The 27,740-nt window shown below is 36.4% G+C and overlaps 1 protein-coding gene and 1 pseudogene across 1 annotated transcript in view; both read left to right on the top strand.

Moving 5' to 3' along the window:
• MAN1A1 (mannosidase alpha class 1A member 1) overlaps positions 1-27,740 on the top strand; it is a 183,631-nt gene that overhangs the window by 65,170 nt on the left and 90,721 nt on the right. The window lies entirely within an intron of this gene.
• LOC129060055 (large ribosomal subunit protein uL13-like) lies at positions 7-27,134 on the top strand (annotated as a pseudogene).

Here is a 27,740-nt window from a genome sequence, read left to right as displayed (position 1 = left end):
GTAAGATGAAAGTGGTATATAAATGTGAATTATAACGTGTCTTAAACTACATTTTTGGTAAAATATGCCATTCGTGACATATATTTAGAAGGAATCTATGGAATTTTTATATTTCAATGAAGCTGTAGCTTACACTGAATTTCTTATAATATGTACTAATTAAATGAGCAAGCTGGGAAAGTTTGGCAGAACATATCGTCAGGGAATGTTAAGTAATGCCTTTAGAAACTGGCTCTATTATGTTATGTATGGTGTGATTATAGCTACAAATTATATGTGCCTATGGACAAATTAAAGAAGTTTAGTGTAGTGGCAGGCTTGTGGATGAATTTTTTTCTTTGAGAATTATTTTAATGTTAATACAAATAAAAACTTTTTTAAATGAATAAAGCCTGGCAAGTAAGATATAAAAATTGTAGTTTTTATGTAATTAAGGGGGTGAGACACTTAGCTACCAAGTAAACAGTCTTTAAAGGCCAGCATCCCTGTATCAAGTGCTTTGGAGCTCTTCCTGAGTCAAGGCTTCATTAATTATCCACTGCTTGGAGCAAAGCAGGAATTTTAAGTTTAGCTGCCTTTTATTGGTAGATTAAGAAAGGATTTTTGTATCATCCTCATAAAGGGCACTGATGCTATTTTCTTGAAAGGTTTTGGACAACTTTATGAATATCGTTAAGTGTCCACTAAGGGTTGTTGGAATGGGCCTCATCTTTAATGTTGACAGTGTTAAATGTTGACATTATGGAAAAACTGTCACGTATTTCAGTTGCACGTCAATCAGATTTGAGTTAGCCTCAGCATTCCGGCTGGGGAAAGAGTAGATCTTACCCAATGCAGTATTTCATGTATTGCTATGCTCCTTCAAACAGATTTAAGCAGAGCAATAAATGTTTAATGAGAAGCTGCTTGACTTTGTTCCTGTCTCTCAAGTACTTTCTTAACCAAAACATAACAACCCTCACAATCTTACATTTCCTCTCTGTTTAGATTTTATTCTACCTTAGAGCTTTTCAGAGTATATAGATGACTTCTGTATTCGTCTATATCTCTCCTGTTTTAGTGTTAAATGTTGTTCACTGTGAACTCTGTTACCTTCTCAGCCAGGGTAGTGTGATCCCCTGGTCTATTATGCCTCTTCCTCCCTTTTTTCGGTTTTTCCACTACCAAATAACTTCATTTGTTCAGTTCAGTTTAGGGTATACTAAGGATTAAGCCAAAACCAAAAAACCCCAAAACCCTATATTTTTAAAAAGTTATGTTTAAAATTAATTAATGTTATTTTAGTTAACAGGTTTCTGTTTTTAGAATACTTGTCCTTGAGTATCCAATGCCAGGATGTTCTCATTGCTTTGGACAGGATATACTAAGATGACCTTGGTTTTAACTTTTTCCATAATTTATGTGGAGGTGAGACAATTTGGAAGAAATAAGGATGGCATCCTTTTGTGTCTGGGCTCAGCCAATTAGGATAATAAAGCATACAAAGAAAAACACCTATGTATCTATTCTAAATATACATCATGTTTGATTAGGATACTTTTTCACTCAGTGTTTTAAGTTTACATACATATGTGTTTCTATATATGTGTATACTTGATATGTATATATATAATTATAATACCCACAGATATTATAGTTTGCCTATAGATAAAATAATTTGCCTAAGACTTTGTAAGGATATTTTTTAATTCTGTATAGTGAACTTTAGTAAACAAATGGCTACAAAGAACACTTCCATTGCAAATAACTATTCTTTCAGTCTGTTTTGTCCTTATCACTATACAAACATGTTATTATTACATGTAGGTTTTCTGTATTTTAATTTTTATGATAAAATACATAAAAGATTTTTTTCTTCTATTTTTGTATCTGTAGAGTGCTTTAGTTATAGGGACCCATATTCTTAGCATGTTTTTTTTTTCTTACAGTTTCCAGAATGTTGAACAGTTAGATTATTTTCAGTATCTTTTTATTTTGAATAATATTGCTATAATCAATGAATATTTATTCTCTGAAGTGGTGTTGGCAAGTGAGAAGTGATTAATACTGAATTGTTTTAACATCATCACTTGCCTATTTCTCCCAGTTACTTAGACCCTGACAATTGATTTTCATTTGATGAATGCATTCAGGGAATTGGCCATTAGGAATGTGATCCAGAAAATTTTTTACCCCAGGTCTGTTCTTGAGCTATTTGTATTCATATCAAAATTTTTTTAAATGAGCATTCATTTAATAGAACACCAACATAGCAAATTATGAATAAGTTGGTTTTAAATAGTTGATAAAGTTTTATACCACACACTTTTTACATAGATCAGACAATTTACTAATGTGTCTAGGACAATTCGTCTTTCTATGTATCTCATAGAGGGACTTTTAAACCACCATAATTTAACATTCTGATTTCATCACTGAGGCTCAGGAATATTTTAAGAACAAATCACCATCAGAAGTAGATAGACCCCACATTGATATCAGCTCAAGATTCTTAAATTTATATGCAAAAGCAGGAGAAGAAGTACCACTGATTTGTGATACGTGTTTCAGGAAAGTTACAGTTAGAAACACTGAACAATAGTTAAGAATCCCACCAGAAGTCTAAGCTACCAAAAAAATAATAGAAACATGAAGTACCTGTAGTAAACTTTGATTACAGGCACATATTCAAAAATTTGAAACCTCCTAGCTCAGTTAAAATATTTTGTAGCACCATAAAAAAGTCAAGCATCAATATTTTCAAATGCTATATAAGAAACTCAACCACAAGAATTACAAACAGATAGGATGGAGATAAGATGAATATTAAATAGGAAGGATCAGTATTAAAAATAAATTTAAAAGGTAGCACTGCTCTATTATAAGCTGGAAGGGAGCTAAAATTCTCACTGGAGATAGTAAATATAGCAGCATCTAGAATATGATTACCCAAAATATGTTCTAAAGACCACTAGTTTCTTTTGATATGGCAGGATAAATCTGTGTCTGTATACATACTAAAAATAAGTTTGGGAAGAGCTACATCCTGTATTCTTTCTTGGAAATTCAGAATGTACAAAAAAAGAAGTGAATTAACTTTTATTTATCCTTGCATTTTCCACACTTACTTAACAATAGCCTTCCTCTATTAAAAAAACAAAGTGACATCTGCTAACAGTAAATTAGAATTATTTTTCAGAACAAATTTTGGAAATACTACTACAGAATAAGAATAAAGCAAAGATGATATTGAAATTGACAAGTGCAAAACGTGTAAAATATGACATTGCAAGAGAAGATGACACATGTAGAAAAGAATTTGTGAATATACCATGTAACATTATTTGTTTTACAACAGAAACCAATAGCTGTATTGAGCAGAAAGTGAATGTAATAGGACATAGAAATGTTACAAAATCAAAGAGAGGGCTGAAGAGCAACTTGGAACAAAAAGTGTCAAGTTGGCGTAGGGGGTCTCTCATAGCTGTACTATCACCTTGGGACACCCTGCAATTGGTAACATGGACTATTTCTTCCACCCTTCTGTTACTCTACTCAAGACACAAAGTCCCTGGAGAAAGAGGCTAATTGTCAGAGTTTCAGTTACATGCAGCCTCTTTGGGGATCTTGGAGAATGAAAAAGGATATGATGGAAGTCTTCCGCAAAGTTTGGATTATACCCCGTGAAGACTGAGTACTATAAGGAAGTATAGATAATTCCCGAACAGGAAATTGAGGCCCTGTGAGAAGGGTAGGGAGATAGGACGTGTGGGAGCCAACAATAAGATTTCACCCACTATGGTGAATATAAATATGGCAGAGAAAATAGACAAACCACATGGAAACTGACAATTGAATAAGATGTCTGAAAAAATTTAATCTGATTTGCAAAACTATTTTGTAAGCTAAGAGACGACATTTAGAATAGACCAGAGTATTTAATCCTCAAAGAAAACATTCTGCCAGTACATTTTAAGTTTGTAAAATAGAAAAACAGTAGCCAAATCCTGGAAGCCAAAATGATTAAGAACTAGCTTTCAAAGAAAAAAGGTGAGGAAGACATCTTATCCAAGACTGGTAAAAGACACAGAATGGGTTTTTATAGATGAGTTTACTATGATAACCTTTCATTTTGAAGGTAGCAAAAGGATTTTTCTTCAGATTCCGCCTAAAAGTTATCCACTGCTGCAAACAGCAGTACGAAATATTGCTGAAAGAGATTTACTCAATAAGTATAATACTGCCAAATTTTAAGACTAACAAGGAGGAAACATGGAGGGGAGTAGGATTGTGGAGTAGGGAGGAGAGAGAGAAGATTAAGAATGTCAGTTTACTGGTGGGAAGATGTATTTGCTTTTTCATAATAGGGTTAAGACATACGGAGTATTTGGGGAGTTAGAAATTGATCTTTTAGAGTTTGTTTAGTTATGGATAATCATAAAAATGTTTAGAAATTCTCTAGAAAATTAGGATATATGACTGGTTACCTTTCAAACTCAATGTCTGCCACAATTCATTAGAAAGTGAGTCATCTCCCAGACTGTCTGTCTCCTGCCTCATTCTGTAAAAAAAATCAGAGTGCCAGAAAATGTGTATGATTCAAACAGAGCTGTGGAAAAATGGAGAATAAAGTTAGGGCATATTAAAGTTTCAGATAAGGTTAGCACATAGCAGTGTATTCTGCCAGTTTGTAAATCATCTGGGCTTTGGATGGAAATGTATCTTCAGGTTTCCTAGTGACCAGAGCAAAGAATGGAAGAGAATTAACAGCAATCTGGTTTGCTATTTTTATGAATACAAAAAATTTGATACCATAAAATAACCCACATATATTGCTTATATTGAATTTTCCGTAAAAGGTAGAAATATGTGGTATAAACAAGAAAAATCCAGCAATACATTTGGATCCACCAGAAATACGTTAGCACCCTCCCAAATCCTGCCTAAATTCTAAATTATAAAAATTGAGCTCAGATTTATCCTGCTCTCTTATATATGGAAAGAATTTTAATTATGATCTCTAATTAGGTAGATTTAAATCCAGAAAGCAGAGATATCAACAAAAGGCCTAACTGGGGAAAAAAAAAAAAAAAAGAATTGAAAACAGTGATCACAATACCTTAAAATAAAAATATACGTTAATCCCATACAATGAAGAAATAACAGCTATGCAATACAGTTAAAAGGAGAATTGAAATAGTGGTACAGTGAAATTAAAAATTAGGTAATCGATACAGTTTGGATGTGTGTCCCCTCCAAATCTCATACTGAAATGTGATCCCCAGTGTTAAAGATGGGGTCTAATGAGAGGTGTTTGGGTCATGGGGCCAGATCCCTTATGAATGGCATGGTGCCTTCCTCCAGGGTAATGAGTGAGTTCTCACTCTATTAGTGACAGCAAGGTCTGGTTGTTAAAAAGAATCTGGCCGGACATGGTGGCTCATGCCTGTAATCCCACCACTTGGGGAGACTGAGGCAGGGGGATCACTTGAGCCTCAGGAATTTGAGACAAGTCCAGGCAATAAAAGCCAGATTCTGTCTCTACTTAAACAAAACAAAAAAAAAAAGTCTGCTACCTCCTTTCCCTTCCCCCTGTCTCCCTTGCTCCCCCTCTGGCCATGTATGACACCTGCTCCCTCTTCACCTTATGCCATGATTGTAGGTTTCCTGAGGGCCCCACCAGAAGCAGATACTGGTATTATGCTGCTTCTACCATCTGCAGAACCATAAGCCAAAATAAACCTCTTTTCTTTATAAATTACCCAGCCTCAGGTATTCCTTTATAGCAACACAAAACAGACTAATATAGTAATTAAATTCTTTGCAATATTTTTCATATGCTATAGACAATGAAAATTTTAGGAAAATATGTACATCATACCTCCAATCAAAATATAACATTAGAAATGTACACATATTTAAAATGGTAAAACTACTTGAAAATTTTAAAATCTCTCAAATAACTAGATCAAGGAATGAGTATATAATATTAGACTACTTAACAACTACAGTATAAGCATCACATTAAATTTGTTGGAAAGCAGCCAGAGTTATACTTAAAAAAATACATAGCTCCAAAGGTCTGCATTAAGAAAAAATAAATATGTGGTTAAGTCTATATTTCATTAATTTAGGGAAAAAAACAAAAAGACATATCAAAAATAAGAATATAAACAGATTGCAAAATGAAAGAAAAGCTGATAAAGCTTTCTCTGCCCCTTCTCAACAGCGTCCTTATTGAGACAGTCTTCTGGGAAAGACCTTGAGAGCAGTAAGAACCATGCTGTTCACTTATTAAGAGACAGAAGGTTTTGATGACCGTGAGTTTGAGTGGCCCCCTCAGCAGGAAGACACTTTCTAGACAGTGTCCTCACCTGTACAGAGCGGCACATGGAAACGGTGCTTATCACATTGGGCGGTGATTGGGATAAAGCCGTGAGAGATGTGCTCCAGATCACAATCACTATTTGGAAGAAATCAAGTATCTCTTCAGCAGATATTGGATGAGTGCCAACTACATGTCAGACACTGCTCATGGCCTCGAGATATGCCTGAGATAAAATAGCCCCCAATCCCTGGCCTTGTGGAGCTTACATTTTAGTGATTAAATGTAGCTCATAAACCAAAACTGGAAAACTTGATGAGACCTGTAAGAAAAAAAGTTGATGTTCTGGTTGGTCGGTTTTGTTATTGGAATGACAGGCCAGTACACAGGGAGAAAACCGACAGTGATGTTCATCCAACTGACCTTCATACTGCCAGCATCTCCCGTCTTCAGTCTCTTCCCCACTGTGGCACTAAGGAAAGTTGTCATCACTCCACACAGTCTTCTTGCAAACCACCACTGGTCCATGTGGCCTTAAAAGTTGAGTCGTTTTGATTTGGCCTCCAAAGCCTTTGTAATTCAGCCTCAGCCTATCTTTTCTGGTTCCCTTCATAACAGTCCTCATGGACCTTCCACTGTATAACAGACCCTTTTTCTTCCAAAAAACGCACCAAGCACATCTGTGTACTTCTTATATCTGCATTCCCTCTACCTAGAATGGCTTTCACCCTGCTCCTTCCACCCGCCAAGATAGACACACCCCTCTGAGGCCCTCCCTGGCTGCACAACACAAAGACACCCCACCACCTCCCTTTTCACGTCCTTTCCTGCATTCTCTGCATACGCTACTATTATAGTTCATTGTTTATGGCTCTGTGAGCCCTCTCACCTACTCACTCCCTTTTCCCCAGTAGGATTTGTACAACTCAAAAATAAAAATGACGTTTCTGCTGTTTTCATATCCTCATGCTTAGCACTGTATGCTTGGCACTAGAAAACATTTAGTAAATGTTTAGTCATTTAGTCATTGGCTAAAACTCTTCAACAGGTTTTCTGTGACCTTTACTTTTTAAAACCCCAACAGAAAATTCTTCCAGTGACTTTTAAAGTAAAATCTGTACATGGATAATATAAATAAGCAACTAGCCTGGAAGGCTTGGGGTAGGAGACGGGAAGGAGAAAATGTAATGTAGTAAGGTGATTGACAATATACATGATCTCTAACCACAAATAGCCTCTGTGGCTCCACCTTCAACCCCCCACCAGCTAGCAAAACATCTTCCTTTTTGTCTGTTCTGTACATCCTGATTCTCTGAAAAAGAAAGTTTTGAAAATCAGCTGGAGATTATTTGTAGATTATATCATTACTAAATACAGTAGGTCATTTATTGTAGACCTTTAAAATAGATTTGACATAGAGCATTCTGAAATTATAAACCTAAGAAGAAATTATAAAAAGTAAATGTGAAAGTGATTCTACAAGGTATATATATGGTCCTTAATTTGAGGAAACTATCTAAAACTTAATGACACATTTATGCCAATTTCCTAGAAAGGAACAATTTTAATTATATTTATCAGGTGATACTGATTGTTATATTAATGTAATTATATAATTATGTAATTATTGTATATTAATGTGTTTGACCCTATGATTTCTTAGAGGTTTAGATTTAGCCTTACATATATGTTAAATATTAATTTACTATTTGGCATTATTGAAATTTTTATAAGAAAGGAATATAGAATACTGAATAGCTAATATTTTCATTTAAAAGTTTAATTCAGTAAAACAGAGAATTATAATTTTGCTTATTATATTTATAATTAAATTTCCATGGTTAATGAGTTATAGCTGTTACACATTGACTATTCCATTATGATTGGTAAATTTAATTTGTACTTTAAAAGGAATATAGGAGTGTACAGAGTTGATTCAAAAACAACACATACTTTAGTCAAAAGAAATTACTACTTTTTCTTGTCGTAGAGTGAATTACAGAAGTCATACCTACCCCTTAACTCGGATTTGTTCTGTTTGTCCCTCTGCATAAGCGCTATCTTGCACTGATCATTGTTTTTGAAAGCATAGTTTTATAAGCTGTAAAAATTTTATCTCCACAATTCATGAGCACTTTTCTACATTTCACTAGTAATCCCAGCCCTAAAACTTATTTATACTTTTAAATAAGTATACTTTTAAATAAGTATACTTTTAAATAAGTATACTTTTAAATAAGTATAAATAAGTTTTGTTTTAAACTTATTGTGTAAATGGTAGAAGCTGGCCTAGCCCTTGATCTCATTGCCAAGTGAGTGCTTGAAACCTAACAGAAAGGGAAAGTCAGAAAATTCTGTTGTTTTGTTTTGTTTTGTTTTGTTTTGTTTGTTTTCTGAGACAGAGTCTTGCTCTGCCGCCCAGGCTGGAGTGCAGTGGTGCGATCTCGGCTCACTTCACTGCATCCTCCTCCTCTCAGGTTCAAGCAATTCTCCTGCCTCAGCCTCCCGAGTAGCTGGGATTACAGGCTCCCGCCACCATGCCCGGCTAATTTTGTGTGTGTGTTTTTAGTAGAGATGGGGTTTCACCATGTTGGCCAGGCTGGTCTCTATCTCTTGACCTCATGATCCACCCGCCTCGGCCTCTCAAAGTGCTGGGATTACAGGTATGAGCCACCGCACCTGGCCAAATTTAGTTGTTTTTTAATGAAATATTTTTATGCCTTTTAGTTTAGCATAGTTCCCTACACATAGCAGCAAACTGCAAATTCACATCAGTGAGAAATAGACCTGTGTTATCATTCAGCAACAGCCTGAAATCTCAGTGGATTAAGACAGCATGTTCTACCTTCACTCTGCTTCTCATCATCCTTCCTTCAGAGTCCAACCTGCTGCGGCAGCTGCCATCTAGGTCATTTCTAGTTGTCATGGGGAAGAGGGAATGGTGGCAAAAGAGATTCTGGCAAATCCCACACTGGCTTTTAATGCACTTGTCTGAAAGACCCATGTTACTTCAGCTTACATTTCATTGGCCAGAGCAAGTCATAGGGCCACTGCAACTTAAAGGGGTGAAGAGGTGGTGATGAACAGCATTCATGACCACCGCAGCGACCACTGACTTGGGTTAGACTGTGTAGCCCTCTTGACTGCCCAGAGTAGCAGAAGATAAGAATTACTGAGAAGATAACTTTGTCAAGAGTCCCCAAACTGGAGCCAGCCAGTCTCACTGGAAAAAGCCTTCCATAAAGTGGCACCAAAGTAGTAAGGGTGACGAGTGTGACTTGGGATACGAATCTTCACTAACACACATCTTCACTAAATTTTCAAGTAAAAAGCACTTGTTTACAAAGTTTCCCCTCTCCTGAAAATACCTTCTACTCTGTAGGCTTCTCCCCGGCCTTCCAGATTTGAAACAGTAAAGTTGACAGACAGACATATACTGCCCTCTATACCACCACTGCTGTTGTCTGTGGTGGGAGCCAGTTGCTTTTTGGCAGCGGCCTGCCATGTTGCCTTGGATGTTAAAGACCTAGTGCTTTTCCTTCCACCACTTTTTCTTTAAGTGCTTACTAGGTCAGTCACTTCTCACTTTTCAAAAGCCTAATGAAAGAGATGAGGTAATATGTTCTATTTTCATTTATATTGAATCATTTTATAATTCATAATGACTGTTGAAACCAATACTTCAAATCATTTTTGTTGCTTCAGTCATATTGACATAGATTTCTAACACAGATTTTTGCCTGTGAGTGAATGTTTTTCAACAAAAGTTGTTTTTTCCAGGAATGTTCTTGCAAATTATTTTTCTTTCAAATTGTGATCTCCTTTAGAAGGGTATATAAGATAGCTGTAGCAAGAAATTTAAAATTTAATAGGGCTCGCAGAAAATGCCTCAGAATTGTGATAATTTACCATCTGGTAATTTCATTCATTAAGTGAATCAGCAGATGCTTATTGAATACCTGCTTTGAGGCACTGCAGTTGGTGCTGCAGAAACAACAGTGAATAAGAGAAACACAGTCCCCATTGACAAATGTTAATTCAAATATTAATTTCACAACAACCCTATAAAGTAGGAGTAGGAACTGTTTTTATTCTCATTTTATGGAGGAAGAAACAGAGGCACAAAGTGTTATTTGCCCAAGGACATGCAAAGTAGCAGAGCTAGGCTTCAAACTTGGGCATTCTGGCTCCCAGCTACTGAATAGCAGCTAGACATTAGAGATCTCAAGCACATAAGATATCGATAGGCCTAAACCCATGAGTCATCAACAACTAAATGATAATTGAAAGAATGGACAGGAATAAGATTGTGCAGGGCATTATACACTGAGAAAATAGGCCTTAATATTTAAGCGTTAATGAGAAGAAAGAGCTAGAAAAGGAGACTCAGAAGTCGTGGTCTGGGAAGTAGGAGGGAAACTAGTAGAATGTGACCTCACAGAGTCCAAGAGAAAATACTATTTTGAAAACAGATGTTCAGTTGTGTCAAGTGCTGCTGCTAGAAGTTGTATACGGACTCTCTTTAGCATCTTACAACATGGAGGTCATGGATGACTTTATGGAGGGTACTTCGGTAGAGTAATAGGGTAGAATCCAAATTGGTTTTGATTGAAGAAGAGAAGGTGGTAAGGAAATTAAGATTAGTCCAAGGTCTTTAAGCAGTTAGGGGAAGGTGGCGTTCACGAAAACAGATGGCCTTTGGGGAGGCATCCTTTGCAATATGAGAAAGTGGAGGAGAGGGTAGGAATACAAGTAGGTAACTTGTTAGACTTGGTGGCAAATAAATGAGATAATTATTCTCTGGTGAATCCTGTTAAATACAAGACAAGGATTTCTGCTGAGACTCAGGAGAAGCGGAGAGATGTTTGATGTGAACGTGTACAGTTTAAAATTGTCATTCCAAAGGGTTAACTACAGAAACATGGTAGAGGTTCTGGACAGTGTCTAGGCTGGTAGCCATGAATTTATGGTAGCCTCAATCCTCATAAGTGTATGATGCTTTTTCCAACAGTGCTTGGCACTTTAGGTACAAGCATGGAGAAGGCAGTTAGTTGGTTTTAGTTGAGGTTTGGTAGCCAGGTAACACAGAGAGAAAGGCATGGAATTTAAAGTATTGGCAGAATTTATTGAATGTGTAGACCATGCAGTCCAAGATGAATATAAGGCAGTAGGAAAAAGGCAGATAAGTAGTGGTTAGGGAGAAAATGGACTGGTTGAATTGCTCGAGGTTTAGCTGAAGTAGCATAGAAGTAGTAGCCATAATTTAACAGGTTATTAGAAACTTTTAAAGTTAAGGCTATATGGTGGGATGTATGAATTAAAAGAGTTTTTTTTAATGGAGCAGTTTTAAGTGATGTCATAATCTAGGATAACATGAGATTGAGTGGTTGAGGGGAGATTTTGCCAGAGTTTATCTACATGGCTGCGTTAGTCAATTTTGTATTGCTATAAAAGAATACTGAGGCTGGGTAATTTATAAAGAAGAGGGATTTATTTGGCTCACGGTTCTGCAGTCTGTATAAGCAAGGCTCCAGCATCTGCTTGGCTTCTCATGAAGCCTCAGGAAGCTTTCCACTCATGGCAGAAGGCAGTGGGGGAGCAGGCATGTGACATGGTCAGAGAAGGGACCAAGAGAGAGAAAGGAGGTGCCATACTCTAAACAACCAGATCTCATGTGAACTCGCAGAGCAAGAACTCATTCATCACCAAGGGGATGGCACCAAGCCATTCATGAGGGATCCGCCCCCATGATCCAAACACCTCCTACTAGGCCCCACCTCCAACACTGGAGGGTGGGGGGGGCACATTTCAAGATGAGATTTGGAGGGGACAGATATCTGTTATTACTGACTATGCAACATATTTCAATTTTAAAAATAATAAGATGTAAAAATTGCTGTTTAAAAATCTAAGTACCAGTGAACTGATTTTTAATACTGCTAAAATATAAGTGCTTTCTATAAAATTCATAAATCCATACTAAAATATGTACTGAGCAAAGGTTGCTGCTTAAACAAAAAGCAGAGGGAAATATTCATGCAGAATGAAGTTTAAATATGTGATTGTTGAACAAACATTATGACTCTAGAGCCTTAAGACGTAAGTCAGATGATTAGAGTTGGCAGTAGAAATGTAAACAAAATGAATATCAGCTAATAAGCAGGATTTTAATGCAACTATACCTATACAGAGCTGTTTCTTCTAAACTATACTGGAATTTTCTCTGCATAGATAAATGTAGACAGTTTGATTGTGGTGCTGTGAATTTGTTTTGGATTTTTGTCATTGGTTTTTGTTTTGTTTTGTTTTTTCAGAAATGAGGGTCTCTCTGTTACTCAGGCTGGAGCACAGTGGCATGATCATAGTTCACTGCATCCTTGAACTCCTGGGCTCAAGGAATCCTGCCTCAGCTCTCTGAATAGCTGGGACTATATATGCACACCACCATGCCTGGCTAATTACTTTTTTTTTATTTATTTATTTATTTATTTATTTATTTTTACTTTTTTTTTTTTTTTGAGATGGATTCTTGCTCTGTCTCCCAGGCTGGCGTGCAGGTGTGCAATCTCAGCTCACTGCAAGCTCCGCCTCCCAGGTTCATGCCATTCTTCCGCCTCAGCCTCCCGAGTAGCTGGGACTACAGGCGCCCGCCACCACGCCCAGATAATTTGTTGTATTTTTTAGTAGAGACGGGGTTTCACTGTGTTAACCAGGATGGTCTCCATCTCCTGACCTCGTGATCCACCCGCCTTGGCCTCCCAAAGTGCCGGGATTACAGGCTACTTTTTATTTTTTTGTAGAGATAAGGCCTCACCATTTTGCCCAGGCTGGTCTTGAACTCCTGACCTAAAGTGACTCTCCTGCCTCTGCCTCCCAAAGTGCTAGGACTATAGGTGTGAGCCACTGCCCCGGTCTGGATTTTTTCTATAAATAAAGTCTTTCCTAATGTATGAAACTATCATTTGATTCATAAAAGTTTGTTTTTGTTAAACATTTTTATGGTCTGGTTAGGTGCCTTCTAAAGGAAGTCCTCTAAAGATTTCATTTGCCAGACTTTCTTGTGTTATCACTTTATGATGTAGATTTATGATTTATGTATTTTTTTAAGTTTTTTTCTTTAAAACATTTTAGAGAATAGTTCATTGACAGATCATAGGGTTAACCATTTTAATAACGAATTCACTTCTGCTACATGATGAAATGTTTTCCCAAGAGAGGTCATATATCTGAATATGCCACAATTTGTTTGCATTTGAAAGCAAACAGCTCCAGTCTTACAATTTAGCTGAAAATTCATTTAAATTGGTAATAAAATAAACATAAGCCTTGAGGGCAATGTTTGTTTTTAACTTAACAATTGATCTTTATTTTATAATAATTTGAAGTATCCGATTCCTCTGAAGTAGTACAAATAGAGATTCTAAGGTCCTTCAAAAACAAGGAAATTCCAGAGCTTTAATAGGATAGGCATAGAACAGAAGAATTTTTTTCATGGCTCTTTATTCTAAACACTTTTGTTTTTCACTCTTGCCATTGGGTAGAAGGCTAGGGTTAGAAAAAATAAGCAGAAGAGATTGTCATCTTAGTTTTATAAATACCATTTAGGTTGATGCATTTACTTGTGTAATCATATTTTATGTTATTTTTAGTTATTGACAAAACAGTACCCACAGTTGCTCTAATTTATAAATGACTGCTAACTTACGTGTTTCAGTTCTTAAGTCTAACTTAATATTATGATTATTAAATAGTGACTTCCTTAGTTTTCTCTGATGTAGTTACTATAGTCAGGTAGAAAGAACACTGTATAATACAGTTTAGGTTTAGCTATTAAGGCAAATAACAACTCCAGCATTTATGAGTTTCTGCTGTCTAATGCTTTATAACTAGACTTAAAATAATACTAACTTAGAATTGAGCCCTGAATGACTAGTTATAGTAGACTTCTGTCTATCATCTGGTCAGGCTTCCAATTTTTAACATGTCTAGTCCCTTATGATTCACTCCTTTATTCAGCAAATGTGTTAAGCATCTATTATGTTCCATGCCATGTTCTAGTCTCTGGAGGATTCAGCAGTGAACAAATTAGACAAAGTTTCTGCTTTCGTGAAATTTACATGATAAGGGGGTAAAATGTTAAACAAGTTCACAGGATAATTTTAGATGGCAATAAGAGCTCTGAAGAAAATACAATATAACCATGCGATAAAGTGATGGAGGGTGGGAAAGGGAGATGATGAGGACTACTTTAGGCCAAATCGGAGCCACAGTCTGAATGACATAGAAGGGTCAACCATGGAAGATTTGGAGGAAATAACATTCTAAACAGAGGAACTTAAGGGTTCTGTATTGATGGTTCATTTCTTTCTTTCCTTTGGAATGAAGAAGAGGAGAAGGAGGGTAGCAGTGGTGATAAAATTGTTTTTTTATGGTTTATTGTGTGCTGAGTACACAGTATCAGTACTGGGGTAATTATGTCATCTCCATATTGTAGACACACTGAAGCTCTGAGAAGCTAATTCCTTAGCCATATAGGACATGACAGAAATGGGATTAGACTCTGCTGTCTGTAGCAAAGCACATGACCCTGTCCACATATTATTCCCAAAACCAATGTTGCCAGGATTGGTACCACAACTTTTCTTCCCTTTCTGTTTACTTGCTCATCAGTTACATACCTAAATCTCATAAAAATGAACTAGCAGTTGCCAGGCACGGTGGCTCATGCCTGTAATCCCAACCCTTTGGGAGGCCAAGGCGAGCGAATCACCTGAGGTCAAGAGTTTGAGACCAGCCTGGCCAACATGGTGAAACCCCATCTCTACTAAAAATAAAAAAATTAGCTGGGTATGATGGTGCATGCCTGCAGTCCCAGCTACTCAGGAGGCTGAGGCAGGAGAATTGCTTGAACCTGGGAGGCAGAGGTTGCAGTGAGCCAGGATCATGCCACCACACTCCAGCCTGGGCAACAGAGTGAGACTCTGTCTCAAAAAAAAAAAAAAAAAAAAAAAAAAAAGAACTAGCAGCAACCTTCTAGACCGTGAAATCTTCCACTTCTTGAGCAACAAAGAATAATTAAGTTATGAAAACTAAACCATAATCACACTCATGCTTATGAGTTAATAATAGATTTTTGCACAAGTTGTGTTTGAAAATATTTATTCATTGCACTTAAGTCTTTCTCAAAACACAAAACTGTCCTTGAATTTTTCATATAGTTCATTAAATTGAAAAAATTCTCATTTTCTTTCCCATGTTTTTATTCCTCAATCTCTGACTCTCTTCATCAGTAGAGTAAAATGGTTTTCATTATCCAGTAAGTACATATAACAAAAACTTTCAATATATATAAAGACAGCCATGTGATTTCAGCTTTAATCTCTCTTTTTATTCTGAACTAAAGTCAGATACACTTCAAAATGTTGGTAAAATGTATATATTTTGGTGTGACATTGTGACAGTTAAGGTATACATTCAGCCTTTTCTCAGGCATATTGAAAATGGTAGTTGAGACACTGAATGAGGTAGATGTTCACGATTTAGAAAAAAATATTATTTTCAATTTTCAAATCATATCTGATATAAAATATGAAGGGAAAAGGTAATACCTTGTCATTTCAAATGAAACTAAAATATTTTGGCTTTATCAACAGACATAAATTATGAAGGCTTACCAATACAATTGGTATGCTTTTATGTAATTAGAGAACTCAAAAAAGCACTTAGAAATAGCTCGTAAATCTACCATATGTTGACAGCACTTTAATGAATTTCTCCAGACTATGAATAAAAATCTGGACTTCAGTGCTCTTTATATTTTATTCACTTAGAAAAAGTGAGACAGGATTGCTCAGATTTATTGTCATATCATAAAAGTAACTACAAAATTCCTATAGTTAAAGATTTACAGTGAATATTTTATAGTATGTTTTCTCTTAATTATGTTAATTGTTCACAAATGAGAACACTCAAAATCAGTGCTTCTAAGGTTAAACTAAGATTAGATCCAGTGACCTGGCATCTGTCAGGAGTTTTTCATAGGGATCCAACCCATAGTGAAATCTCAGGAGGTCCCCTCAAATAATGGAGTTTAATTATTACTCATAAATGGGCAGTTTTCCACATTGACAGATGTTCTCAATCCCATGCAACCCCACTGCTTGGTGTTGCAATTCCCACTACTTTTCCTTACCCATTCAGTGCTTTCCCCTGTGTCCAGATAGATGCTGAATCAGCATTTACCCACTTTATGAATACTCAGAATAAAATACCAACACTTAGACTCCTCTCCCCCCACCTTTTTTTTCCTATCAAATTAACAGAGACAGAAAATCATGTTAATACCTAGTTTGGTAAGAGTGGGGCAAAAATTTACTCTCAGACATTGTTGTTGGTAATGTAATATGATAAAAGTGTTCTGGAAAAGAAAAAAAACAAGTGCTGTATATATGAGTAGATCCTTTTAGCTCCAGTTACTCTTATCCTGCATTGGGGAATCTATCCAAAGGAAATAATCCAAAAATGTAATTATATTATGCCAAAGGAAGGTCTTGGAAATATTTTATATATTTAGTAAATAGGAAGAAACATCTCAAATATTCAGCAGTAAGGGAGCGCAGCAGATCGTGGAATGCTCACATAACAGAGTAATATGCAGCCATTAAAATTTATGCTTGTTTATTCAAGGGCATGGGCAAGTATGGATATGATAAATAATGCAGGATACTTTCATGTATAATATGATTTCAGCTATGGAAAATATAGAGAAAAATGCATGTGGAGCTGTTTCTAAACTATAAACCTAATATTCCTAAATATTTGCTTTCGGTTGGTATGTGATCCTTCCCCCTGCGTGTTTTTCTGTACTCATCTGAATTTCCATACTGAACTTGTAATATTCTTTTGATCAGAAAATATTAAAGGAAAATCACAACAGCTTTAGAAAAAGATCATTAACTAAACTTCTGCCCCAGTCTTACTCAGGATTCAGTTTTTCCAACCTCTAAAGATTTAAATTTTTTTAACTTTTCATACTAGAATTTAGCTTATAAAGTCTTGAAAGTCACCTTTTTCCCTTTCTGACATCTGTTTCATAAAGAAAATGACTTGACTTAGTGGTAACTGGATTTCCTTCTTTATAGTCTATTTATAGATTTCCATCTTAGAAGGTTGTTTATTTACAACAACATCTGTTAGCTGTTAATATTATCCTCAATTCACATGGAAATGGAGGTGACATAAAACTTAAATAAAGATTGGTCATAAATCCTTGCACAGTCTCAGATCCAACTACTTTGTCTTTATATTATCAGAAGCAGTTCAAAAAGACAAAGGCTGCTGATAGTAACAAGATTTCTCCATTGAAAACACAGACACATTCATAAATCAATCGAAAGTGTGGTACAAAATAGTATGTATTTTGTATTCTTTAAAAAAAATTGAGCATTTCCAATCTCTTTTCATTTTCCTTAACTGTTTAGAAGTCAAAGGTTGAATTATTTGTGATAAGTGTATATGGTCTATTAATATATTATTGCTGTAGATAAGCATATAATAAAGTTTATATTTATTACTAACATACGTGGAAATTTTGGGCTACTGAGATACCTGGCGCAATCAGTGACTTTGTCTATGCCTACAGGATCTAATTGAAAGGTGTTAGGAAAGGCATAGCAAAGAGCCTTTTTCCTGTTGTTACAAGCAGTAAATGGCCCTTAAGAAACTTCAAAAAGAATGAAGCTTGCTTGAGAAAGAAGGGAGTAAGAGAAAAGCTGTTCAGTAATGAGCCGGAGAAAAAAGAAAACCTGGTCTGAGAGATAAAAGAGGTGACTATTAAAAGGGAAGGACACAGTCTACCAGAAACTCGTGAGGCTTTACAAATCAAAATCTAGACTCGCTTTACCATGGAAACCAAAGATAATTAGAAAGTATATGTTTAAAATTTTGTAATATTTTACTTTATTTTTAATTATCCAAAGAAAATGTAAGACTGTTCATGATAGGAATTGATAGTTTGGTTATGACTACACCGATATTGAAGCTGTGTGTAAATTTGAAATACTTAATTTTTTAAAGCTGTTTCATGGAATCTATAGGTGTGACAAAAAGCTAATAATGTATTCTGTCACTTTACTTCCTTGTCACCCTAAGACTGTGCCTCTCCTTCCAGTAATAGGATATGAGCTACTTGTCTGAGAACATGTAATTGGGGTAGACTTTTATGTAGTGATCTGAGGCCCTTACTAGTTCTATTTCTTTCTAAGGGAAATCACCAAATTTTGAGCCTATAGGTAAATCATTTGTAAACAGGCGGTTGGCTGGGCGTGGTGGCTCACGCCTGTAATCCCAGCACTTTGGGAGGCCGAGGCAGGCAGATCACCTGAGGTCAGGAGTTTGAAACCAGGCTGGCAAACATGGTGAGACCCTGTCTCTACTAAAAATACAAAAAAAAAAAAAAAAAATAGCTGGGTGTGGTGGTACATGCCTGTAACCCCAGCTACTTGGGAGGCTGAGGCAGGAGAATTGCTTGAACCTGGGAGGCAGAGGTTGCAGTGAGCTGAGATCACGCCACTGCACTCCAGCCTGGGCAACAGAGTGAGATTCCGCCTAAAAAAAAAAAAACATGGGGCTACTTGAAATAATCATTGTGTTGGAGACATCCAGCTAATGAGCTTAAGAAGTAGCTCTTATAGGGTGGAAAGAACATTACCTTTAGAATCTAGAATTCTGGTTTCTCAGGCTCTGTTTGGTTATTAGGTATTACCTAGAGCAAACCCTTTATCACGTTGTTTTTTCTTAATTGATTTAAGTAATGGAATATGAAATAAATATCTTTTAAGCATTCCTTTAAATCCAGTTTTCTAGAACTATGATACACTAACATTCAAGTTCACAGAATATTATAAATTAGGGGAGGGGTATAGTGGGATAAATTTCCTTCCTGTAAGTCAAAACTTCTTAACCCATTTTTGTATCTAAACACAATGACTCCTTCCAGTGAAATGTAGAGTTGTGTTTCTTGCCATACAATGCTTAGGTAGTCCAGATATGTATACATGGGAATGAAAAAGAAGTAGAAAAGTTGGGCATCTTTTTCCCCTGGAAAAATATTGTGTTCTATGGAAGAGAAAGTAGTTGGTGGATAGTAGAAAGAAGATGCTGAAAAGTAGAGAAGTCATTCAAGGAAAACAATAAACTGCAATATTCACAGAAACAGTTGGGAATATGTACTGATTCTTTACTTAGGGGATGACCACAGTTTTAACTCATTTCTTACCCCAAATTTGCAGATTGCATTCTATTGTATTATAAATAGATCTCTCATTTTAATGACCAACTCAAGGGATATTCTGGCAGCCATGGTGAGAATGAGAAACAAAGATTTTTATACCCAGCAAAACTGACTTTCAGGTGTAAATGACACAAGCAGGCTATTATCAGCATGCAAGAACTTGGGAATATTGTTTCCAGGAGCCTTTCCTGATGAATATACCTGGGAACAAGCTTCAGACAACCATACACATACTGTATGATATCCAAAATAGGCATATTCATGGAGACAGAAAGTAGATTAGTGGTTGGCTAGGACAAGAGGGGTTGGAGGGAAATGGGGAGTGACTGCTGATGCACACAGCACTTCTTTTTTGAGATGATGATAATATTCTAAAATTGTGAATCAACTCAGTGTGAGTATACTAAAGCCACTAAAGTGTATACTTGAAATGGGTGAATTGTATGATATGTTAAAAAGAAAAACACTATAGTTCTGAGTTTTAATTGAAAATATTAATATGAGCATATGATATATTGTATTTTAAATATACATAAATATGCATATATGTGTGTGTCCCCTGAAAAGACCTAGAAACAGTAATGAAACCAGTAGCTATGAGCATCTCTAACACACAGAGTGTGGGCTTGAATTAATATTTTCCACTAACCAGGGCTTCTTGGAGAAGAGACTGAAATTGGAAATGTACAAGATTAGTCTGAAATATCAAACCAGGTAACAAAGAAGCTAACAAAGACTACTAGAGTAAGGTCAAAGGACTCAGGAGCCAACTGGAAGAGGCTTCCACTGGCCAAAAATGAGAATTTTGAGTTTCAGTAAAAATAAGAACTATAACAGATTAAAATCCACTAAGTACGTTTAAATTGATAAGTTCAAGCCATGGGCAGTGAAGCATGCATGTAATCACAGCTACTTGAGAGGCTGAGGCAGGAGGATAGCTTGAACCCAGGAGTTCAAAACCAGCCTGGACAGCATAGCGAGACCCTATCTCTAATTAAAAATAAAATCAATAAATGGATAAGTTCATCATAATGAAAAGCAAAAATAATTGGTCACCTTCAAAGAATGACAGGAAAGCAGTTATCTTGAAAACTGGTATTTTCCCAGGCAGCTGCCAAAGATGGAGGGGCAGGTCCTGGTGCTCACTGGCCAAGGCCACCTTCTGGTCTGCCTGACAGCCATCATGGATAGGCAGGTACTGCTGGGCCAGAAGGTGGTGGTCGTGCACTGCAAAGGCATCAACATTTTTGGCACTTTGCACAGAAACAAGTTGGAGTACCTGGCCTTCCTTCACAAGCAGATGAACACCAACCCTTCCTGAGGCCCCCCAGCTGCATCTTTTGGCAGACCGCTTGAGGTATGCTGCCCTGCAAGACCAAGCGAGGCCAGGCCGTCCCTGACCACCCCAAGGTGTTTAATGGGATCCCACTGCCCTATGACAGGAAAAAGTGGATGATGCTTCCTGCTCCTCCCAAAGTTGTGTGTCTGAAGCCTGTGAGAAAATTTGCCTATCTGGGGTGCCTGGTTCACGAGGTTGGCTGGAAGTACCAGGCAGTGACAGCCACCCAGGAGAAGAGGAAGGAGAAAGCCAATATCTGCTATTGGAAAAAAAAACAGCTTATGGGGCTATGTAAACAGGCCCAAAAGAATGTGGAGGAGAAAACAATTACACAGAGCTCCTCAAGACCTATGGACTCCTAGTTTGAGCCCAGTAAAGACTGTTTATTCCTTAAGATTGGCCTGGCCTGCCCTTCCACCGTTGCTGCCGTGGGGTGTAGAGGACCCAAGGGTAGCAATCCAGGTGCCACAGACAGCCTGGGACTTAGGAAGCTGGGGGTAAGGAAAGGGCATTATTCAACTGCCTTTCTATATTGTTACTTGAAACGACTCTAAGAATTGTTCAGGTGTAATTTGTCTATGGCCTGCTCGTTCATGAGAGAGTTGTTTTAGAAAAATGAGGGCCGGGCGCATTGGCTTACACCTGTAATCCGAGCACTTTGAGAAGCCAAGAGATCGCTTGAGTCCAGGAATTTGAGTCCATCCTAGGCAACATTATGAAACCCCAACTCTAACAAAAATGCAGAAATTAGTTAGGCATGGTGGCACATGCCTGTACTCCCAGCTACTTGGGAGGCTGAGGTGGGAAGGTCACCTAAGCCCGGGAGGTCGAGGCTGCAGTGAGCCAAAATTGCACCACTACACTTCAACCTGGGTGACAGTGAGACCCTGTCTCAAAAAAAAAAACTAAAACAATAGTAAGAAGAGCCAGTTACCTTGGTTTCAAAATTAGCAAAAGGGAGCTGGAACATGCGTTGGAGGGAGCCCTACCTTCTGAATGGGACATCTGTTTTAACTTCCCACCTTATCCTATACTCTGCAGCTGTGATAATGTGAAAAAAAAAAAAAACACTTGGGGACAGTATGAGCTTGCTGTTTTACAAAGAGTATGTATAGAAGCATAGACTGGGAAGATGTGTGACCAGGGCGTTACAGGGTAGCCCTTGCTCCTTCCCTGTATTTTGTGGTCCGAATCAAATAAATTGCTTTTAAAGAAAAAGAAGTCTGGTGGATAAAGGAAAAGAATCAGGCATTTATCTTGCCTCTCCTGTACGAACTATATCACTGGTAACTAAATAGTAGATAAGCAATGTTTCTCTTAAAATTATACCTGCTTACAAATGAAAGTGAAATGATAAAAGTAGAAAATCACCATTTTTACAACCCCGGATGAATTAATGGATCTGGGCCATGGTCACCAACAGCTGCTTACTTCTCAAAAGGAGAGCAAACCACATACGTGCCTCCTGATAACATATCACCTATAGTCTTGCCAAAGGAATCGAGTCTCTACATCCAGCTTCCAATTTGTCATAAATACAGAAAGAAGAATGTGCCAAACTCCACCACACATATGCAGTCAGGAACCCATAGAATAAGTCTCCCACAGTTCAAATAACCCAAATTTGTCCACATAAATTATAAGGAAAAGAAAAGAAAAAATGAGACGCCTATGGTTTAAAATAAGAGGCTTCAAAGTCATCCTTTTTTGAAATGATCATGACTGTCTATAGTGTCTAATGATGTAGATTTGGTTGCTAAAACCGTATAAGATAGTAAATGCCAGGGTGTGGTTACTTTGGGGGGGAGAGAAGGAAGTATGATTGGGATAAGGCCCACATAGAGTTTCTAGGGTGGCTGGCAAAGTCCTGTTTCTTGATCTGGATGCTGCTTACTATGGCGTGTGTCTTATAATGTTACACTAGGCTATACAGTTGTTATGTTTGTGTTGGAGAGTTCATATCTGTGTGTGTCTTTTTAATTAAAAATATTTTGAAATAACTACATAATTTTTAAAAGGTTATTTAGAAAGTCAAGCTTAGTGGAATCTGCCTTAGATCTTGAGATATATTTTGGATCTCCCTCTGTAAATAATACTTAATGTACTGAGTTGTCCTGATGTATGTAAATTACAGATTATATTTCAACATAAAACAAGCATAATTCAAATATGTACATGTAAATATTCTGTAATACATGTCTGAAAGTGCTGCTGTAAACATCTGTCCAGTTTTTTGGTATGGTCATAAATTTTCAGTTCGTTTGTTTAAATACTAAGGAGTGCTATTACTGTGTCATGGTAAGAGTGTGTTTAGTTTTGTAACTGCCAAACTGTCTTCCAAACTATCTGTACTATTTTGCATTTCCACCTGCAATGAATGAGAGTTCCCGTTGTTTCACACTCTCACCAACATTTGGTGGTGTTAGTGTTCTGGATTTTGACCATTCTAATCAGTAGGTATTAATTAGTATCTTATTGTTGTTTTCATTTGCATTTACTTGATGATTTGTAATGTGGAACATCTTTCCATATACTTATTTACCATCTGTTTGTCTTCTTTAGTGAGGTGTCTATTAAGATCTTTGTCCCATTTTTAAAGTTGGAATCTTTGCTTTCTCATTATTTTCAAGAGTTCTTTGTATATTTTCATTAACAGTTCTTTATTAGATACGTGTTTTGCAAATTATGTTTTCTCCTAGGCCTTGGCTTGTCTTCTCATTCTCTTGACAGTGTCTTTTGCAGAGCAGTTTTTCATTTTAATGAAGCTCAGCTTGTCAATTTTTTTCTTTCATGGATCATGCTTTTAGTATCATATCCAAAAAGTTATCTCCCAACCCAGGGTCATCTAGATTTTATCCTATATTATCTTCTAGGAGTTTTATAGTATTGCATTTTACATTTAGGTCTATGATCCATTTTGAGTTAATTTTTGTGAAAGGTATAAGGTCTGTGTCTACATTCTTTTTTTTTTTTTTTTGTATATGTATATGGATATCTAGTTTTTCCAGCACCATTTGTTAAAAAGGCTATCTTTTCTTCATTTAATTGTCTTTGTTCCTTTGTCAAAGATCAATTGACTGTATTTATGTGGATCAATTTCTAGGCTCTCTATTTTGTTCCATTGATTTATTCTTTCACCAGTACCACAAATCAAGACAAGATTGTCTTGATTTCTGTATCTCTATAGAAAGTCTTGGAGTTGGGTAGTGTCAATCATTGTCAGAAATTGGCTATTTTGGACCTTTTGCTTCTCCACATAAACTTCATAATTAGTTTGTATCTACAAAATAACTTGCTAGAATTTTTATTGGGATTGCAGTAATCTGTTAACCAAGTTGGGAAGAACTGACATCTTGGTATTCAGTCTTCTATCTATACACATGGAATATCTCCATCTGTTCTTTGATTTTTTTCATCAGAATTTTGTAGTCTTCTTCATGTGGATCTTGTACATATTTTGTTAAGTTTATACCTAAGTATTTCATTTTTTAGGTGTGTGCTCACAATGTAATCTAAATGGTATTGTTTTTAATTTCAAATTCCACTTGTCCATTGCTGATATATAGGAAAGCATTGATTTTCTATATTAACCTTTTATCCTGAAATCTTGCAATACTCATTAGTTTCAGATTTCTTTTGTTGATTCAAATTTTCTGCATAGAAAATGTCATCTGCAGACAAAATTTTATTTTTCTTCTTTCCTAATCAGTATACCTTTTATTTCCGTTTTTATTTTTTCTTATAGGACATCTAGTACAGTATTGAAAAGCAGTGGTAAGAGGGGACATCCCTGCCTTGTTCTTGATGATAGTGGGAGATCTTCTATTTCTCACCGTATTATGATTTTTCAAATGTAAAAGCTCAACCAGCACAAAACCAATATGTTTATTTTCCCCTGCCTTCTGGATTCTAATTAATCATTGGTAGAGGAAGTTTAGGCTGTGTGAAGAGTTTGGAAAGACCTTAGGAAATTTTTTTAAATGTTTATTTATTTAAAATTTTTATTAAACTTTATTAAAATGTTCAAGTTTCCTGAAGTATTTAGATATCAAGAAATATTTACATACATCTCTAGTTTATATTTCCATCCTGTTGATTTCCCTATTAAGGATTTTAATGAGGCCAGGCTCAGTGGCTCATGCCTATGATCCCAGCACTTTTGGAGGCCAAGGCAGGGGGATCACTTGGGCTCAGGAGTTTGAGACCAGCCTGGGTAACAAAACAAGACCATGTCTCTAAAAAAAAATTAAAAATTAGCTGGGTGTATTGGTGCATGCCTGTAGTCCCACCTACTTGAGAGGCTGAGGTAGGAGGATCACTGGAGCCTAGGCTTTCAAGGCTGCAGTGAGCTATGATTGTGTCACTGCACTTTAGCCTGGGTGACAGAGTGAGACCTTGTCTTAAAAAAAAAAAAAAAAAAAAAAAATTAAAGGCACTTAAAAGAAGTCCAAAATGTATCTCAGGAAACTTGTGCATAAATCTTCACACTATTACTATAAGACAGGCCTCATTTTACAGATGTTTCTCAATTATGTCATTCCAAATCTACAGTATTGGCATAGCTTTCACTGTTGAAAGGTGTTTCATTTCTTAAAAATGTTTTTAACCTCCTATCACCAGTCCTATGCTAAAACAGGGTATTTTACCCATGAACTACCACAAATAGATAAAATAGCTACTTTACATATAAATGGCCCTTTAAAACTGGATACTATTGTATGCCAATTTGCAACATAGTCTGCATGAAAAGAGAAAACAGTAATAAATGCTGTGTTATGGACCAATAATTAGATTCTCAGTGTGGTGTAAAGTACTCACCCGAGGTTCATTCTTGGCCTCATAAATTTGACCATATCTTTTCATTCTAATGCTCTTAAATGACTTAGAGACATGACTTAACAGTAAAATAAGCTCCTAAACAACAACCACAAACACATAAAAACTGAAATTATGCAGTGATGGCATGCCATTTGTTCAGGAATTGGCTGTCCTATTTACTCTTAAATATAACAGCAAATGGAGAGTTGATTGTTAAACTGCACATTCAGGATCTCATGGTTTAATATCTCATGTGCTATTTGCCAGACTAAAGATTATTAACAATTTTTGCTTTGTTCACTGCAGGAACAATACAGTACTTGTATTATACAAATATTTTGATGAAAGTATTGTTTCCAGTCAATTTATTTCCCATTCCTGTCGAATTACCTGAGTTAACCTAGTTCAGTGGTTCTCAAATGTAGTGTACATCAGAATCCCAAGGAGAGCTTGTTAAAATACAAATGTATAAGCCCTGCTCTCAGAGCTTCTGATTCAGTAAATCTGGGTTAGGCCTGATAATTGGCATTTCTTAGTTTCTCCATAATGCTGATGCTGCCTGTCTTGAGGACCACATTTTGGGAACCACTGACCTATTACCATGAAACCATTCTCTCTACAATGAGCAGAATTCTTTTTTAAAAAGTTAGCTAAAAACAAAAAATAGGCCTCATGATTTGGCTGTCACCACTCTTTAGGAAACCATGTTCTAATTTACTGGGTCAAGAACTGAAGGAAACATTTATTCTATAGGAGATCATAGTAAAGCTTCTTCTTGAAGTCTTACAAATGTTGTATTTATCAAATGGAGTGTTAAACTATTCGAGGTTTCATTTATATTTGGGAAAACCCCAGTTAAATAAAGCAAGTAGAAGAGCCCTCTTAAAATCCCTGAAGAATATATGACACAAATTTCTATCATTAATATATAATGAAGATTCTTTTTTTTTGTATTTTGTTTGTTGTTATTTTTTCCTGTATTATATTTTGCTTAATGTCCCTGGCTGCATATTTAATTGAGTTACCTTTATTTTTAACTTTTACTTTAGGTTCAGAGATACATGTGCAGGTTTGGTATATAGGTAGGTGCATGGCGTGTCACGGAAGTTAGGTAAACAGATTATTTTTTCACCCAAGTAATAAGCATAGTACCCAATAGGTAACTTTTCAGTCCTCACCCTTGTTACACCCACCACTCTCAAGAAGGCCCCGGTGTCTGTGGTTCCTTTCTTTGTGTCCATATGTACTCAATGTTTAGCTCCCACTTATAAGTGAGAACATGCGGTGTTTGGTTTTCTATTCCTGTGTTAGTTTGCTTAAGATAATGGCCTCCAGCTTTATTCATGTTGATGCAAGAACATTGTATTAGGGTGCTCTTAGAGGGACAGAACTGTGTATCTATAGATCTACATATATCCTATAAGTATTAAATTAATACTTAATAAACTATAATTATTAAGTTAATATTTAATAAACTATAAGTATTAAGTTAATGCTTAATAAACTCCCCTTTTACATATAAAACTTACACGATCACAAGGTCCCACAATAGGCTGTCTGCAAGATAAGGAGCAAGGAGAACCAGTCCAAGTCACCAAACTAAAGAACTTGAAGTCTGATGTTTGAGGGCAGGAAGCATCCAGCACGGGAAAAAGATGTAGGCTGGGAGGCTAGGCCCATCTCTCCTTTTCACATTTTTCTGCCTACTTTATATTCACTGGAAGCTGATTAGATTGTGCCCATCAGAGTAAGGGTGAATCTGCCTTCCCCAGCCCACTGATTCAAATGTTAATCTTGTTTGACAACACCCACACAGACACAGCCAGGATTTATACTTTGTATCCCTCAATCCAATCAAGTTGACACTCAGTATTAACCTTCACAGACATGGTCTCATTTTTTATGGCTGTGTAGTATTCCATGGTGTATGTACCACCTTTTCTTTATCTAATCTACTGCTGATGAGCATTTAGGTTGATTCTGTGTCT

Source organism: Pongo abelii, chromosome 5 (genome assembly GCF_028885655.2).
Source record: "Pongo abelii isolate AG06213 chromosome 5, NHGRI_mPonAbe1-v2.0_pri, whole genome shotgun sequence".
Taxonomy (NCBI): Eukaryota; Metazoa; Chordata; class Mammalia; order Primates; family Hominidae; genus Pongo; species Pongo abelii.
The sequence above is the reverse complement of the archived record's forward strand: the minus strand, read 5'-3'. Positions and strand labels throughout refer to the sequence as shown.